We start from the raw sequence: 17,722 nt of genomic DNA on the forward strand, positions 1-17,722 counted from the left end.
ACAGCTTACTCAGCCACTCATCTGTTGTTGGACCCCTGGGTTGTCTCCAGGTTTTGGCTGTTAAAAATTGTGCTGCTATCAACATAGGTTTCCACAAATTTTTTTTGGTGGGTATGTTTGGTTCCTTAAGATATATCCCCAGGAGAGAAAATGCAGAGTCATAGGGTAGTGTTGTATGCTTTACATTGGCTTGGTCTAGCTCTCCCCCTGCCAGGAAAATTGGTTTAGTCCTGTTAGTTTCGAGGGCCCGCTTGTTCCCGCCCCAAGGGAACCCCTGGAGAGTTCCAGAGTGCTTGGCGCCGCTGCGTGAGGAGAAGGATGCAGGAGAGTTCTGTGTGGTGGTTAGTTTAAGGGTCTCTCTCTGCCGCCAGAGGGGAAAGACAGGAGAGCACATGTTTGCCCGCTCGTGAATAAAGATATACAGCTTCCCAGCCCAGCTGTGTGTCCTCGAGTCTCTGTTACCCGCCCGTGAAGCCAGCTTGGTTAAAACAACAGGGTAGGTCCACTTCTAGCTATCTGAGAGTTCTCTAGACTGCTCTCTCTGTTGTTAAAATTTGGGGGCGCCAGCAGGCTGGGCTAGCGTCGCGGTGGTAGACAGAGACAGAGACTCGAGGTCACACGGCTGGGCTGAGAAGCTGCAGTTTAATCTTTATTCATGAATGGGCAAATCACCACACCATGTGCTTCCCAATAATTCTTCCTCCGCCACTGCTGCTGGGACTCTGGACGTCCTTAGCATATGGGGTGGGGAGAAAAAGGGGCGTGAAACTAGCAAGGGCCAAACCATTTCTCTCAGAGGTAGCGGGAAGGGGGCCAAACCAACACAAAGAATACCAACATATTCCCCTTTTCTTTTTAACTAAATGACCACAGTATCAAGGGTGTGGGGTGAACAGAAACCTATATCATACAGGCATTTTTAAAAAAAGAAATTGGCACAAACATGGAGAAACATGTAAGCAAGTAACAAGAACCAGTGTGCTGCCAAGGGAAGGCCTGAGGGGGCCATTTTTTTGCCTCTGTGGACAAAACTTTATCAGCTTAAAAAATTTTTCTGCCTCTGGGGGGTGTACTTGTCTCAACGGGCATTTTTTAGCATGGGGGGAGGGTGAGGCCTAGAGTCCCAAGGCATGACTGCAGTCAGTCTTTGAGAAACACAGCAGCATAAGGGAAGCTGCTAGTTTTGTGCAAAGTGTCTGAGGTGTACCAGTGAGTCCAATAGAAGTCCAAAGCAGATGTCTACCGAAGAATTGCCAAGGGGTGAATTGTTGTACGTCTGTCTCGATGGGGAATGTCAGCTATCAGAATTTTGTTTTTCTGTAGAGAACTTGACAGCTGCAATTTACTTACTTATGAAACAAAACTTGTAGCAGGTTAGAAGTTTACCACAATTGATAACTCTATTACAATTATAAGTCTTTTTTAGAATGATTTTAAGGTTGTTTAAAGTTTAAATAATAGCATGTGAAAAGGTAGACATAAGAATCAAGGAAAGAAATCCTCAGGCATGAGAATCATTAGCATAGCCATTGTGTAGTCTATCATTTCTAATAGAGAAGGTAATCGAGAGTTTTACATATCAACAAGTCTATTTAACCTTTTGTTACACCCATTCAAGATGGAGACACACCCTAGGTGTGCGCAGGTTTTGTTTAGACCAACTTGGTTAAAATATATTGATTTATTTTTATTTTTTAAATATTTATTTCATTTATTTATTCCCTTTTGTTGCCCTTGTTGTTTTATTGTTGTAGTTATTATTGTTGTTGTCGTTGTTGAATAGGACAGAGAGAAATGGAGAGAGGAGGGGAAGACAGAGAGGAGGAGAGAAAGATAGACACCTGCAGACCTGCTTCACCGCCTGTGAAGCGACTCCCCTGCAGGTGGGGAGCTGGGGTTCGAACCGGGATCCTTATGCCCGACCTTGTGCTTTGCGCCACCTGCGCTTAACCCGCTGCGCTACAGCCCGACTCCCAAAATATATTGATTTTTAACTAATTTTTTACCTCAGACTTTAAATGTAAGTTAATTTTATCTTTATGAGAATTATGTTGAAAACCTTTTTCATTTAACACTGTCTGGTAAGAATATAGCCTTAAAGTTACATTGTTAACCTTAAAGTTAATGTTACCAAACTTGTTACCTACACACACGTAAACATGGTCATTAATACACAAGGAGAGAAACCTTTGTTACGAAGACATGTCATTTTAAACACGAATTTAGATCTGTACTGTCTTAGTTGTTGTTGGGGGGTCACCATCCGGAGGTGGGGCCTCCCGCGCAGCTCCACTTCTAGGAATTGCAGGTTGTGATCTCTGCACGAATCTCTGTGTACTCCAGCTTGCCTTCCGACTGGAGCTGAGGATCTTGGCCAGGGGGCCCAGTTTTGGCAGGGAGCCCGTGGTCTCCGGATGGTCTGGGATCTGTCCAGACTTTATAGCAGGAGGGCGGGCGGGCCAGCCTTGTAGAAGGCGCGGGCCTGGCCACGGGGTGGTGGCCAGGATAGGCTGCCGCGGCCCTGCCCCATGGCCCTGCCATGTCGGCCGCCATGTTCCCAGCGGCCGAGCAGCGTGGAGGGAGCCAGAACCCAATGCCCCGTGCCGCGCAGTGGAAAGCTGGCTCATGTGGGCTGGCGTTGGTCTCTTGTGGGCTGGTGTTGGGCGGAAACCACAGAGTGGTCCAGAGATAAATGTTCTAGAAACAGCGAAACAGTCTCATGAAGAAAGGGCAGAGGCCTTTGGAGATCTCTTCACAAGCAGAAGAGAAGGCCATAGTACATAGGTAGCCAAATTGTCTTCACTTATCTGAGAGATGCGCAGGTCAGCCCCATGTTGGGTGCCATTTGTTGTTAAAATTCGGGGGCACCAGCAGGCCAGGCTAGCGTCATGGTGGTAGACAGAGACAGAGACTCAGGGACACACAGCTGGGCTGAGAAGCTGCAGTTTAATCTTTATTCATGCAAGGACAAATCACCACACCATGTGCTTCCCAATCATTCTTCCTCCACTGCTGCTGCTGAGACTCTGGATGTCCTTAGCATACGGGGCGGGGAGAAAGAGGGGCGCGAAACTAGCAAGGGCCAAACCATTTCTCTCAGAGGTAGGGAGAAGGGGGCCAAACCACCATGAAAAATACCAACATACCCCCAGGAGAGAAAATGCAGTCATAGGGTAGGTCCACTTCTAGCTATCTGAGAGTTCTCTAGACTGCTCTCCACAGAGGTTGGACCAATTTACATTCTCACCAGCAGTGCAGGAGGGTTCCTTTGTCACCACAACCTCTTCAGCATTTGTTGCTGCTACTTTTTTAATCCTGATTTAAAAAATTAATTATATATTATTTGGTATACTAAGAACATTATATTTAGAGTTCTACTGTGAAGCTAAAATTAGCTATAGCTTCTAAATATTTTCTTTGTTTTTCTTAACATTTGCTACTCGTTCTACTCTATTGTATTACTTTCTATTCTGTTATGCAACATTTGCTTATATATCATTGGGAAATTTACTAAAGAATTGTTTGTAGACTGGTTATCAGACAATAAGGCACATATATAAGAATGGAAATTGACCTTATTCTGTTTTAACTGCAAATTTTTGTTACTTAGCTCTTATTTTGTACCAGATCAGTAATAACCAATTCATATTTCTAAATTTTGAGTACTACTGATTTAATTTTCTGCTATGAATATATGTATATGAACATATATTACATATATTTCCATAGATATATGTGAATATATATCCAGTTTCAATAGAGATGTGTTAGGGTATATGAGTGGAACAGATAGAGTATAAAGAGAACAGGAGAACTAGAATAACAGTCTTCAAGGAATAATGAGCAGTTTTTTTAAAAAAAAAAAACAACACCAGAACACTGCACTGCTCAACTTTGTCTTATGGTGATGTGGGAGACTGAACCTGGGACTTTAAAGCCTCAGGTATGAGAGTCTCTTTGCATAACCATTATGCTGTCTACCCTCACCCATATTAGCAGCTTTGAGGCCATCAGTAAGCATACTATTGAAGAGGAAAATGCTTCATAAAGTGCTGTAAAGTTTAAATGTTTGAAAATAATAAAAATGATGGACTTAGAAACATGAGGCTCATTTTAAAAAAATTAATGATGGTGGAGGGACTTATGTGGTGATTTTATATACTTATAAGCTTTAGGTATCTTTTGGGTGATGTAACTAATGCAGATGTCTTTCCTGAGTCACTGAATTTGCTTCTCTTATTTCTGCTGTGGATAAATGTAAAGTCGTTTAGTAGGTAAGAAGTTCATGGCACATAAGTTTACATTTCTAATCACATATGGTAATGTTTCCTTTTTCACTGTGGTATTAGTGAATTTAGTGACTTTTTTTATAATTAAAAAAATTATCTTTATTTACTTATTAGAGACAGCCAGAAATTGAGAGGGAAGGTTTGATAGAGAGGGAGAGAGACAGAGAGACACCTGCAACACTGCTTCACTACTCTCAGATCTTTCCCCCTGCAGGTGGGGACCAGGGACTTGAACCTGGATCCTTGTGCAATATAGCGTGTATACTCAACCAGGTACGCCACCACCTGGCCCCGAATTGAATGACTTCTAACCAAGATTATTGACATGAAGTTAGAGCATGTTAACTAGATTCTTATATAAATTTCTGGTTTTAGTAACATCTTGAGATATTAATATCTCATCACTTTCTTTGCTATTATGCTAATTTTACTAACTCACCATTTGTAGCATTTGTATCTGAAATCTTATTCCTTAGTCTACAGAGATAAGATGCAAAAAACATATTTAAGTTGATGTTAGAGTATGGTTCATTAAAATATTAGGAAAATAATACACAGGAGTCTTTTGCTTTTACATGTCTTCATCTAGTTGAATATTACTTTAGTAGCATTTATGCTTATATATATATGTATATATATATATATATATATATATATATATATATATGTATGTATATCAGTGTTTTGCCTTTCCTGTTTAAACATTGTGAGATTAGGATGCTCTTATATAGGTTCAAACTGAATATATTATGTGATCAATTGTGTATCACCACAGAAAAGGAAATATTATAGTAAAGCAAGTCACATGTTTCTTTACTTTTTCCCCAGTGAATATAAAAGTTATATTAGCACTAAACTGTCATCTAAAATATATGTGTATACCTTAATCATAAAATGCTTATTTTAGTATCAGAATGCAGTAGATTTATAGTATACATTGTTTAACCTGCCACTTATTTATTATTTTTAATAGTTTTTTAAAAATTTTATGGAAGACTTTGGTATTTTATATATAATCTTTCATCAGCAGAAAGTAATAGTTTTGGGGCTGGCCATGGCATTATACACATTATGGTGTGCAAGGACCTGGGTTCAAGCCCCTGTCCTCACCTGCAAGGGGCAGGGTGATCTTCATGATCTGTGAAACAGTGCTGTAGGTCTCTCTCCTCTGAGATGCTACTAGTGACAGTTTCACTGCCCAAGATTTAGGGTTAGTTTGATTTTGGGGCCTGCAGAAATAGTTCTTGTATTAGGAAGCAAGGAGAGTAAAGGAAAGCACAAGGTAAAACTTGGACTGGGTATGATATATTGCATCAAAGTAAAGGACACTGGGAAAGGAGGTCCAAGGATGGGATAGAGGGGTACTGGGGTCCTGGTGCATAATGATGGAAAAGGAGTTAGGTAGGGAGAAAAAGTGTCTTGCAGATGAAGGGGAGCTAAGGAATCTTATTATAATCTTTCAAAGTTTGAGGTCTAGGTTCCCCACTGCTTTTGCTGGTACAGGTGATGTGGGTACCATGGTTTTATTTTTGTTGTTGTTTTCTTTTAGTTTTTTTCCCCTGTGATATTAGCTGGAATATAGCATCTAAAAGTTCTCTTCTTGTTATATTGTTCCTTTCCTGATTTTCTAGCTGGAGGAAACAAGTGTTTAAAGTTTAATTTTATTTTTTGTCATAACTAGGGCTTCAGCACTCTTTGTAGACTTTTTTTCAGATAGGAGAGAGACACAGAGACAGAGAGAAAAGGAAATACAACACAGTTCCAAAGATTTACCAGTATGATAGGAGCCAGGTTTGAACCTGGGCTATCGTTTTCGCCGGCTGGCTTCACGGGCGGGTAACAGATGACCCGGGACTCATGGCTGGGTTGTACGCAGTATCTCTTTATTCATGCAGGATGCAGTGCAATCTATACCAAGCTAAGCTAAACTAAAAACTACAGACAATTTTGTCCTTATAAATATACTAGCCCAGTAGGGTGGGAACAGGATGTGACGCAGAGAGGGTGGAGAGAAAAGTGACTGGTGAAAATCAGGGTATGACAAGGAGAGGGGGCGGAGCAGGCAAGAATTCTACCACTGAACCACCAATGCCCTGGAGGGAGGGTGGTGCTTGTTAACAGAGGTTATGTAAATAGAATACAGTGTTATGTAAATAGAATGCAGGGGGGGGATTAAACCAAATGAAACAGAAGGGGTTTTTAAAAGCAGAATTAGAAGCATACCAACAGGCTATATGCAGAGAAAGGCCTAACCAGTACATTATTTAGGTGAGTTATTTTATTGGCCAGAGAGAACAGACTAACAGAAACTTTTTGCTTACTGTACTTATTGACAATTATAGGTTGTCTCATTCACTGCTACATGGTTGAAATATATTAGATGAAAAGAAATGCTAGGGAATTTCTCACTGTTTTGTTACTTTTGGTTTCAAGTTTACTAGCTTATCTGTCTTTTATTTATTTATTTATAAAAAGTTAACATTTACAAAGTCATAGGACAAGAGGGGTACAACTACACATAGTTATCACCACCAGAACTCTGTATCTTTAACCTCTGGAAGTATGGACCCAAGGTCATTGTGGGATGCAGAAGGTGGAAGGTCTGGCTTCTGTAATTGCTTCCCCTATGAACATGGGCATTGACAGGTCAATTCATACTCCCAGCCTGCCTCTCTCTTTCCCAAGTAGGGTGGGGCTCTGGGGAAGTAGAGCTCCAGGACACATTGGTGGGGTTGTTGGTCCAGTGAAGTCTGGTCAGCATCCTGCTAGCATTTGGAACCTGGTGGCTGAAAAGAGAATTAACATACAAAGCCAAACAAGTTGTTGATCAATTATGAACTTAAAGTCTGGAATAGTACAGATGAAGACTCTGGGTGGGTGGGGGGGTCCTCCGTGTTATAGATATCTAGTAGGCATGTTCTAGTTATATTCCAAAGGGCCTGTGGCTATACTAGTTTTTTTTTTTCTTTTTTCTTGAGCCTTAAATCTGATATTTGGGTGGATCCAAGTTATTGTAAGATGATGTCATGGCTGGAAAAGGAACAGAAAGCTGGATCAGGGAAGAGAGTAGCTCCCTAATATGGGAAAGTATATAAATATTGTTGACTGTAAACCCCATTGATATGATGTGATCTGGGGCCCATATTCAGCTTAGGAGCCTATGTGACCTCAGCATCCCTGTAGATCTGAGCTCACATTCATGGTCATGAGTAGAAATGTTCCAAGCTGCCCCAATATCAGGACACATCTTCCTCAGGTGTAGCATAGAGTATGTTGTCCATCCTCCCTTCGGAGGATGGAACATTCTCTACCATTGTTGATCCAACTTGAGGGTAAGGTCCTATGGGGGGCCCACAAAGGGGTCTATTTTGTTGTTCCTGATAGATATGACTGGTAACAGAATGAGAGAGATTTATTTGAGGTCTAGGCCCATCATGTCTGTTCAGGAATCTCAGGACTCTCCAAATAGGGCCCCAGCTGTTGGGGTAGCCTGATAGTGATTAAAGAGTTATCATTAAAGTGTGCCAGTCTCTTACCCTTATTTAGCTTTTGCATTCCTTGTTTTGATAAGGTTAGCTTTGGAGTGAGTGAGAGAACTGTAATAGGAGGTAGGTGAGGAGGGTATCTAAGTCTAACTAGATACTATTTCATTAGGAACTTTATACTGACTTACTATAGACTATTGTGTACTTTTGTCTTCTGGTATATTTTGCCATAATTTATGGATACATGTGGACATATGCTCTATCTCATGGGACCTGGTCTATATCTAAGTTTTGGGACATTGTTAGGAAGTGAACCTCCTGAATGTAATTAGAAAATCCTGTGAAAGGAAAGGTCTCACCCAAGTAATGAGGGTGAAGGGTTGACATTCCATGCCTGATATCTCTGGACACAGTCTGAAGTGAAGCATGCTGATGTGGTACTCGTTGCGTTGATTAGGTTGGGATCAGCGGATGCAATATCATTTGGTATGAATTGAGAGAAGCATGCAGAAAAGTGAGCTCCACCCTAGAGGTTCCAGGACTAGGGGAAATATAGGCTCTATTGGGGAAGTGGGAGGTTCCTGCTGTCTTAGGGTTAAGAAGATAATAGATAGTTATTGCTATAATCATATCTGGCAGTTGAGTTAACTTTGAAAAATCCCTTTGTTAGGATTTGCTGTATCATACACAACATCACCATAATTTATGTCCTTTGACATTATTTGTATATAACTGTGCCACCGGTTGCTTCTGTTCTTCCTGGACTAGGCTTTTGAGAGTCAACATATCAAAGACTCAGCCTATGTATTAAAAAGACTCAGTATGTGCTTTAAAAAGTTTGAGACATGCAATCAATTTTCCCCTCTCATTAATTAGTGAGTTATATGACTACAAATTAATAGGAGAGTACATAAACACCATTCCCACCACCAAAAATCTGTCCCATCCCACTCACTGGGACTCCCCACTCCCCCAACCCCCTACCCCCGCCCCAGGAAGCCGAACATCCACCCTCACCCTCACCCTCACCCCAGGGTGTTTACTTTGGTGCCCTTCTCCAAATTCAATCAAATCCTGCTTTTAGTTTCCTTTTCTGTTCTTCTTTCTCAACTTCTGTTTATGAGTGGGATCATCCTATACTCATCTTTATCTTTCTGACTTAGCTCACTTAACTTAATTTCTTCTAGCTCCATCCAAGATTGTTCAGAGAAGGTGTGTTCATTATTTTGAATAGCTACATATATCTGTCTTTTTTTTTTCCTTTTTCTTTTTTAATACCCCCAGAATGTTCTTAGTTACAGTTGAGAAGAGAAAAATACAACACTCTTTCCTAGGAATTACAAATAGTCATATTTTTAGAAAGGGTATAAATTGACATTGTAAATGAGAGTTAATTGAATTAAATTGACATTATTGGGACCCACTGTAAAAGTAGAGCTCATCGAATGTATGGGTGAAGGTTTTACTCTAAGGACAGGTGACAGATCATTGTGCATTGTTCTTCCACTTCTATGACATAGTTGTCTTTAGTGATTGTTTACAACTCTCCTGTTGAGGGCTGAAGCGAGCAGCATTTTAACCAGCTTCCTGATAATTTTGCACAAGTGAAAAACCCTTTTTGGCATATCTGTCTTAGAGTTTTGTTCATTTGGATATAGTCTTGTCAGTTATATTGGAAAAATTCCAACTGGGACTTCAGTTGTTATACTTACACTCTAGTGACATATGTTATTGTTAATTGGCGGACTGGGTAGCAGCACACCCAGCAGAGCACACACATTATGATGTATAAATTTAGACCAGCCAAAGAAACCACCATCTGCAGTCTGGCAGTATCATAGCGGGTTAAGTGCATATGGTATGAAGCCCAAGGACCGAGACCCAGGCTCCTCATCTGTAGAGGGGTTGCTTCATGGGTGGTGAAGCAGGTCTGCACATTGTCTATGTTTCTCTTCCCCCCTCTGTCTTCCCCCTCCTTTCTCGATTTCTCTCTGTCCTATCAACAATAATAGCATTGAGGGCAACAAAAATGGGAAAAATGCCTCCAGAAGCAGTGGATTCGTAGTGCAGGCAGTGAACCCCAAGGATAACCCTGAAGGCAAAGTAGACAAAAAAACAAACAAACAAAAAATCATCCAAACAAAGAGACCCCTTACAGAATGGGAGATCTTTATATGCCATACATCAGACAGAAGCTCATAACCAAAATATACAAAGAGCTCACCAAACTCAGCAACAAAAAAGGAAATGACCCCATACAAAAATGGATATGAACAGACTATTCACCAAAGAAGACAGTCAAAAGGCCTACAAACATAAACAAAACGTGTTCCAAGTCACTGATTGTCAGAGAAATGCAAATAAAGATAACAGTGGGAACCAAATACACCCATTCAGAAAGATCTGTGTATATCTGTGTTCATAAAGCACAAATTATAATAGCCAAAACCTCGAGGCAACCCAGGTGTCCAACAACAGAGGACTGGCTGAGTAAGTTTTGGTATATGAATACTACTTAGATATTAAAAAACGATGAATTTGCCTTCTTCACCTCATCTTGGATGAAGCTTGAAGTATGTTAAGTAGGATGAATATGGGAAGACCCCACTCATAAACAGAAGTTGATAAATAAGAACAGAAGGGGAAACACAAAGCTGAACCTGGACTGGAGTTGGTGTATTGCACCAAAGTCAAAGAATCTAGAGTCAGGAGGACTCCACGTGGAGGGTTCAGATCCTGGTGTAGGAGGACTTAGAGGGGGTTAGATTGCTATGTGGAAAACTGAGAAATGTCACACATGTACAAACTACTGTATTTTACTATTGATTATAAACCACTAATCCATCCAATAAAGAAAAGAAAAAAAAAGATGTGCAAAGATATGGGTTCATGTTTCCGAGCCCCACCTGCAGGGAGGAAGCTTCATGATCAGTGAAGATGTCTTTCCTTTTTTCTCTCTCTGGGTGTTTCTCTCTCTTTCTCTCTTTCTCTTTTCTTTCTTTCTTTTCTTACTTCTTTATTGGGGAATTAATGTTTTACATTTGACAGTAAATACAATAGTTTGTACATGCATAACATTTCCCAGTTTTCCATATAACAATACAACCCCCACTATGTCCTCTGGCATCCTTTTTGGACCTGTATTCACCCCCTCACCAACCCACACCAGAGTGCTTTACTTTGGTGCAACATGCCAATTCCAGTTCAGGTTCTACTTGTGTTTTCTCTTCTGATCTTCTTTTTCAACTTCTGCCGGAGAGTGCGATCATCCCACATTCATCCTTCTGTTTCTGACTTATTTCACTTAACATGAATTTTTCAAGGTCCATTCAAGATCAGCTGAAAATGGTAAAGTCACCATTTTTAATAGCTGAGTAGTGTTCCATTGTGTATATATACCAAAACTTGCACAGCTACTCATCTGTTCTTAGACACCTGGGCTGACACTTTGGTCTTGCTTTTATTGATGTGATGAATCATGTTGATTGATTTGCATATATTAAACCAAACTTGCATGCCTGGGATACACCCTACTTGGTCATGATTGTTGTTGTGCGCTGTGGAGAAGAGAGAGAGGAGGTCCAGAGTGAAGAGGGAACACAAATCTTTATTTGCGCTGGCACCTCAGAGTTGGGTGCTGCCGGGATAGTGCTCTCTGGCTTGGAGAGAACTTGGAGCTAGTGCTCTCTGGCTTGGAGAGAACTCAACTGGAGCCAATCTAGGCTGCTGCGTGGGAGAGGGATCAGGAACTCGTGCCGTACTAACTTCCGCAGGAGATACACTCTGGAACTCTCGGAGCCGGAAAGCAATTTCCAAGTGTCTTTAATCAGAAGAGCAGCTGTTTTTATACTCTCCAAGTAGGGTGGAAACAGGATGTGACATAGAGAGGGTGGAGAGAAAAGTGACTGGTGAAAATCAGAGTGTGACAAGGAGGGGGCGGAACAGGTGAGAATCCTATCACTGAACCACCAATGCCCTGGAGGGAGTGCTTTATGTAAATGTAAAAGTGATTTATGTAAATAGACCAAAGCTTTGGATCAGTAAATCCCTATATAGGCATATGGTTAATCAGAAGCCAGGGGGAGGTGGCATACTACCCAACAGTGTGCTAGAGAAGCAGGTTGGGCCACGTGGAGGTAGCGAAAATGGCCGCCTCATGCAGTAACCTTTCCTGCGTCTGAACACCGAAGTGGAGTGCTGGCAAGAGAGCGAGGTGTGGAAGAAGGGCTTTTATAGGAGCAGCTTTCGCGAGAATGGGAAGGGGGAGGAACAACCATAGCACTCCAGGATAGGATAATAACTCTCGTGAGAATGGGAGGGGGGAGGAGTAACCAAAGCACTCCAAATATCGTGGGGAAATAGACAATGCCCTGAGGGCACAACATGGCGAAACAGGCACTCCGAGAATGTCCCAACTCTCGCGGGAACTAGCAGTAGCCTGAGGGGACAACATGGCAGATGTGACTGCATCTGTACAATTTCCCAGCATCTCCCCCTTTCCTTTTATCTAATGCCCAGGGCAACAGTGTGTAAAGTCTATGAACTACTCAGGGTCAGTCTATGAAAAACCAGCAATGTGAAGGGAAGGAAGCTGCTGTAAAATTGTCTAAAGTGTCCAAAGCGTATACCAGGAAGTCCAATAGAAGTCTCAGTCCAAAGTAGGCAACTAGGAGGAGAAATGGCAGGGGGATGAAATGCTGCATGAGGAAGGTCAGCCTCTGGAATTCTGCTTTTCTGTAGAGAGTGAGCTGGAACTGCCAAAGCGTGACAGGTCAAAGCAGAAGCAGGAAAGGCAGACAGGCAGTAAAAAAGTTCTGTCCTTGGAGTCTCTGAATCAGGTTCTTCAGATTGCGTCAGGTGACATCTAAGGTTTCGGGGGTTGTGCCGGGGGGGGGGTGTGCCACTGTAGTTGTGCCATCTAGTGGGTGATGTCAGGGTGTGCAGGGGTCCAGATGTTTTTTTCTGGGATTCCTGTGGAAGAAACACAAACAATCTGCTTCTCATGGTTAGCAGGGCATCTGATTTGAATGCTTTATAGAAAAAGAGGTTTGGTGCCTTAGCCAACTGAGTATTGGGGGATGTATCTTTCCTATTCATTTATTATTATTATTTTATATTATTTGTCATGGTAGTCAGCTGTTATCTGGAAGGTAACAAGGACTCTAAGGTGTAGGGAAGCGTGATCTTTTTTTTTTTTTTGTATTTTGCCTTTTGTTGCCCTAGTTGTTTTATTGTTGTAATTATATTGTTGTTGTTACTGATATTGTGGTTGTTGGATAGAACAGAGAGAAATGGAGAGAGGAGGGGAAGACAGAGAAGAGGAGAGAAAGAGACACCTGAAGACCTGCTTCACCGCCTGTGAAGCGATTCCCCTTCAGGTGAGGAGCCAGGGGCTCAAACTGGGATCCTTAAGCTGGTTCTTGCACTTAGCGCCACCTGTGCTAAACCTACTGCGCCACTGCCTGATTCTCAGGAACTATCTTTTAACATAAACTCTATGGCCCATGCCAATAGCAACCTTGAGGGCACATGTTTTGATGTTTGGCGGACTTTGTTTTGTGGCAGGGCGGACTGTGCCTGACTTAGGTTGGGGATCAGCCTTCTGTCTTACCCGTCATTGGAACACCTAGTCATTTTTTCCCAGTAGTACCAGGTGCCCTGTCTTAGGTTGATTGGATAGCGCTAGTTTCCCTTTACCTGTCATTGGCTAGCCAGCCCTCTACATGGTGGACGTTCTGATGGAGGGGGGCAAATCCTCCATAGCAACTCAATATTCTGCCATGTCCAGCCTATGATAGTGAGTTTGTATAGGTTGCATCTTTATGGCATCAATCTGTTGTTTCAAAAAGGCCATGAGCTTATTAAAAATTATAGGACCGTGGTCTGGGAGGTGTCATAGTGGATAAGGCATTAGACTCTCAAGCGTGAGGTCCCAAGTTCGATCCCTGGCAGCACATGTACAAGAAAGATATCTGGTTCTTTCTCCTCCTCTCTTTCTCATTAATAAGTAAATTCAAATGTTTTAAACAAAAAAGAATTATAGGACCTATTGTGAGCAGAAGAAGTCAAACAAGCTAGGCTCCCACAACTAAAGGTAGACACGTCAGGAAGGAGGAATGTATCCATTGTATGAAGAGGTGGGATAATATCTCAAGTCTAAGGGAAGCAGTCAGTGGATGTGATGTCTAGGGGAACAGCCATTTGTCTTTGGGGGTAGTAAAGGATGTCCGTGGCATGGGTGATGTTATAAAGGGAAACATCTTTAAATTGTTGACTGACAAAGGCATGGCTTATGGTGGCAAGACAAGATACATCAGTTAAGTGTACAAGGATATGTGAATGTTGTTAATTCACATAGGTTGAATATGGAGGAACTTCTTACAGTTTAATACCTTACCATATGAACAGATGATTCTTCATATGAAGGCTTGATAGCTGTAATCACTTACTTGTGAAAAAAATAATAAAACTTGTAACAAGTTAGAGGTTTATTATAATTGATACCTCGATGATTATAATTGGTTTAAATATTTTGATTTTTTTTTAACCATTTTTACTTTGGACTAAACAGACTCAGGTTACTTAGAGAGTTAACGCATGTTAGTGACAATGGTTTTAACATTTAGAGTACTCTGAGCAGATGGGTCATACAAAAATTTTTGGTCATTCAACACACTCACAAAACACAACTGGCCAGTCATAACATAAGACATTCAGGGGAGGGGTAGTAGAGAGGGCTCTGTGAGCCAACTTTTGTAGGTTCTGCCATGTCATATTATGGATCCTGGGATGTATCCTGCATCTAGTCCTCTTGTATTTCTTGTTCTTCAGGGATAGCAGGGCCATCATGAGGGTATTGTTGGAGCACGTATCTACGGGGATGGAGCTCTTGGGGAGGACTTCAAAAGGTTTAAGGTCTCTAAACGCTGAAAACATATCCTTTAACTCCTGTATCTCAGCCACAAGGTCTCTTAATGATGAGGTATCAGCGGGGGAAGGGGTTATGGAAGCCACTGAAGGAACCGAACACGTGTCTGCAGGGACAGCAGGTGAAGGGGTCATGGAAGCCGCAGAAGGAACTGAACACGTGTCTGCAGAGATAGCGGGTGAAGGGGTCATGGAAGCCACAGAAGGAACCCAACACGTGTCTGCAGGGACAGAAGTTTGGGTACTGACTGCAAATCGCTTAGGGCGTTTAAGTCGTTAGCACATATCTCTTAACTCTTGTGTCTCAGCCTCAAGGTCACTTAACCTTTCGGCAGAACACCTTGTACATATCTTGTAAGTAGCAAATATAATTTTGAGAACCCACGGTGTAGCGAAAATTAAAGCATCTCTGAGATCGAGAGCCTGTCCCAGGAGAGAAGGATATAATGTCTGGGACACCTCCTCGTAAAACGGAAAAAATCCCATGGTGGGGGAAATGCGGGGCCACAGAGTCAGGCGGCTGCCACTTACCTGTGTCTGGGCGGCTTTTCTGGACCTCAGGCCGGGCGTGAGTGCGGGACACGTTGGGCGCCAGATGTCGTTTTGCCGGGGCTGGCTTCACGGGCGGGTAACAGAGATGACCAGAGACACAAGGCTAAGCTGAGAACGTGGTTTAATCTTTATTCACGAGCGGGCAATGTGCTCCTCCATCTTTCTCCTTCCGCGGCAGAGAGGAATTCAGGAAGTACATAGGGTAGGGGGTGGGGGAGAAGAGAGAAGTGCGAAAGGCAAAGACTAAACCACGATCACCCGGAAGCAGGGGAGTGAGACCAAACCAATGTGGAGCATACCAACACATGATGAACAATCTTTTTTAACCATTTTTTACAGCTGAGTACTATTCCATTGTTTATATAGACCACAACTTGCTCACCCACTCATCTGTTGTTGGTCACCTGGGTTGCTTCCAGGTTTTGGCTATTACAAATTGTGCACCTAAGAATGTATGTGCAGGAGGGTCCCTTTGACCCCACAAACTCTCCAGCATTTGCTGCTGTTACTTTTTCTGATGTATGACATTCTCACAGGAGTGAAGTGGTATCTCATTGTTGTCTTTATTTGCATTTCTCTGACAATCACAGACTTGGAGCATTTTTTCATGTGTTTCTCAGCATTTTGGATCTCTTCTGTGGTGAATATTCTGTCCATGTCCTCTCCCCATTTTTGGATGGGGTTATTTGTTTTCTTGTTGTTGATTTTGGAAAGCTCTTTATATATTTTGGTTATGAGCCTCTTGTCTGATGTATGGCATGTAAAGATATTCTCTAATTCTGTGAGAGGTCTCTTTGTTTGGATATTGGTTTCTTTTGCTGTGCAGAAGCTTTTGAATTTGATGTAGTTCCATAGGTTTATGCTTGCCTTAATCTTCTTTGTAATTGGATTCATTTCATTGAAGATATCTTTAAAATTTATGCGGAAGAGTTCTGCCAATATTTTCCTCTAAGTATCTGATAGTTTCTGGTCTAACATCCAAGTCCTTGATACACTTGGAATTTACTTTTGTATTCGGTGAAATATAGTCGTTCAGTTTCATTCTTCTGCATGTTTCAACTCACTTTTTCCAACACCATTTGTTGAAGAGACTCTGCTTTCCCCATTTAATAGTCTGGACACATTTATCAAAGATTAGATGAGCATAGGTGTGGGAGCTTACTTCTGGGCTCTCAATTATATTCTACTGGTCAGTGTGTCTATTCATGTTCCAGTACCAAGAAGTTTTGATGACAATGGCCCTATAATACAATTTGAGATCTAGGAGTGTGATTCCTCCAATTCTGTTCATTATTCTCAAGATTGTTTTGGCAATTCTAGGTCCTTTCTGATTCCAGATAAACATTTGTAGCATTTGTTCTATTCTCCCAAAAAGTGTGTTTGGGATCTTGATGGGGATAGCATTACATTTGTATGTGGCTCTGGGTAGTATATTCATTTTGATGACGTTAATTCTTCCAACCCATGAACATAGAATATCTTTCTGCTTCTTTGTGTCTTTTTCTATTTCCTTGAGTAGTGACTCATAATTTTCAGTATACAAGTGTTTCCCTTCTTTGGTTAGGTTTATTCCTAGATATTTTATTGTTTTTGTTGCTATAGTAAAAGGAATTGATTTCTGGATTTCATTTTCTTCTAATTTAGTGTTTCCATAGAGGAATGCCACTGACTTTTGAATATTAATTTTGTAGCTTGACATCTTACTGTATTGCCTGATGATTTCCAAAAGCTTCTTGTTGGATTTCTTAGGTTATTCTCTATATCCTCTTATGTCATCTGCAAATAGGGAATGTTTAACTTCTTCTCTTCCAATATGCATGCTTTTAAATCCTTGCTCCTGATTGTTATTACAAGAAATTCCAACACTGTGTTGAATAGTAGTGGTGATAGTGGGCAGCCCTGTCTAGTACCTGATCTGAGGGGAAATGCTTCCAGTTTTGCACCATTGCGTCTGATGTTGGCTGTAGGTTTCCTATATATATAGACTCCACTATCTTGAGGAATTTTCCATCTATTCTCATTTTTTGTAGTGTTTTGATCATAAAGGGGTGTTCTATTTTGTCAAAGGCTTTCTCTGCATCTATGGATATGACCATGTGGTTTTTGGTCTTGCTTTTATTGATGTGGTGCATCACGTTGATTGATTTACATATATTAAACCAACCTTGCATCCCTGGGATAAACACCACTTGGTCATGATGAACAATCTTTTTAATAGACTGTTGTATCTGGTTGGTTAGACTTTTGTTCAATATTTTAGTATCTATGTTCGTTAGAGATAGTGGTCTGTAGTTTTCTTTTTTGGTTGTATCCCTGTCTGCTTTTGGTATCAGAGTGATTTTGGTTTCATAGAAGCTGGCAGGGAGTATTCCAGTGTCTTCAGTCTTCTGTAAGACTTTTAAAAGTAGAGGTATTAACTCTTCCTTGAAGGTTTTGTAGAATTCATTTGTAAAACCATCTGGTCCAGGA

General features: G+C 41.5%; 1 protein-coding gene across 4 annotated transcripts in view; it reads left to right on the forward strand.

The window, feature by feature from the left end:
- The window catches only part of CNTLN (centlein), a 331,221-nt gene that overhangs the window by 20,591 nt on the left and 292,908 nt on the right, over positions 1–17,722 (forward strand). The gene's annotated exons all lie outside the window — the stretch shown is intronic.

Source organism: Erinaceus europaeus, chromosome 10 (genome assembly GCF_950295315.1).
Source record: "Erinaceus europaeus chromosome 10, mEriEur2.1, whole genome shotgun sequence".
Lineage (NCBI taxonomy): Eukaryota > Metazoa > Chordata > Mammalia > Eulipotyphla > Erinaceidae > Erinaceus > Erinaceus europaeus.